The sequence below is a fragment of the Sinocyclocheilus rhinocerous genome, unplaced genomic scaffold, assembly GCF_001515625.1.
Source record: "Sinocyclocheilus rhinocerous isolate Xijiao unplaced genomic scaffold, SAMN03320098_v1.1 scaffold1043, whole genome shotgun sequence".
Taxonomy (NCBI): Eukaryota; Metazoa; Chordata; class Actinopteri; order Cypriniformes; family Cyprinidae; genus Sinocyclocheilus; species Sinocyclocheilus rhinocerous.
Genome location: NW_015642610.1, coordinates 389,530 through 391,493, shown reverse-complemented (window position 1 = coordinate 391,493; position 1,964 = coordinate 389,530).

Here is a 1,964-nt window from a genome sequence, read left to right as displayed (position 1 = left end):
TTTTTCTGTTATTGGTGTTAAACTATAAACTAAAATAAAAACAAATAAATGAATATATGATAAACAAAATCAGTAATCTTATAATTGTTCAAATATTTAATTTTCAATTACAAATATAATACTAATTGGCTATTACAAATGTTTAATCAATCTATTAGTATTGGTATTGACGCAGCAAAAATGACCTTCATAGTTGGTTTTGGATTAAAAAAAAAAAGTAGCATCATCCTTCCTTACAATAAGAATAGCATCATAAGTCTTGTGATTAATTAGTTTATGAACAGGTGGGCACGTCTAGCATCTGTGCTTTTCTTATTATTCAACCTTGCCAGTTTCCTTCCCCTAATTCCCTCTTCACACACACACACACCACAGACTGATGGACAGATCAGATCAGACAGAGCTGACAATGGTGTCCTATCTGGTGTTTGGAGGTGTTTGTTCAAAATGACAAGGATGTAAAGCGTTCCCTCAATATGAGTTGCCTCCAGTGCTGGAAGATAGGTGATAGCAGGGCTGCCACATCCACAGTCTTGTTCCGATTAGCATCAGGTCCCACTGAGGTGTTTCCTCAAAGTCTGTCAGTTCCTGTCATTTGTTTGTCAAGCCCTGGCACGCCGACCCCTTCACCACGAGTGTTTGTTCAAGGGAACGCACACTGGCACACATTTTTTGCCCTCCTTCTTTCCACCTGCCCTCCTCCGGGTTGGATTTTCTCTGCTTGATATGGTCTTGACACTTTTTGACAGTATGTAGATTTGCTGTTGAAAGTAAACCGATTAGAAAATACATGTGCTGCTGGAAATATTGTCCCAGAACACATTTTATCACAAAATAATTTTTATCCTATAATGTGCTTTTTAGGAATAATGTTCACAATAAAATGCTTGTAGACCACAATAAAATTACTTTTTTGAAGGATTAATTTACTCAAAGATGATTTATAATAAATAATGCCACCATTTACCTTCATGTTGTTACAAACCCATTATGACTTTCTTCTGTGAAACACAAAAGTGAATGAAATGAGCCTGTCAATCAAAATAACCAAAACGTATAATAAAAGTATAATAAAAATGTGTACTTATATATATATATATATATATATAGTATCATTTGCGATTGTTATTCATTAAATATTCAGCTTCAATCATATGAATAAATTAGATTAAAATATATTAAAATAGAAAATAATTATTTTAAAATGGAATAATATTTTTAAATAATACTGTTTTTAACTGTATTTTTGATCAATAAACACAACCTTTGAGCATAAGACACTTCCTTCAAAAAAATAAAAAAATAAAATAAAATAAATAAATAAAAACAAGAATAATAAATAAATAAAAACCTTCCCAACCCCAAACCTTTGAACAGTAGTGCATGTAATATTACAATAAAATAATAAAAGAAAAGAAAAAATTGTGGTGGTGGCATTACATAATACAGGGTGATGAACTGAAATTCTTGAGTCTTGTGGATTGATGTCATTTTTGTCTAACATTAAAATTAACTTTGTCAGTTCCTAAAAGAGCACTGATCCTTTCACGAAGACGGCCAAATGAAACTCACGGGGGAGAAAAATAACGACATGAAATGCAGCCTGCAGAGGTTCAGTTTGACAAACGTGGGAATGTCTCAACTCGTGGTGCTTTCCTGTCCATGGAACTCTGGGGCTGTATTTATATATAAAAAAAAAGCGTGGAGTGTTTTTGGCTTGTATATAACAGTCCTCCCATAGTTTTGTCCTGATAAACAGTTATCTCAGACTGAGGACATATCAATCATCCTTGCTCTGTTTAGACACTGTGCATTGTGCAGTTCAATGAAGTAAACTGTGTACCTCTGAGATGATTGAAGGATGCATCATATTCGTGGAATAATATACTGATTTATTTTCTGTTCTGTGTCTGACTAAAATCAGATCCCATATGTTCATCAAGATTATGCAGTGACAATACATA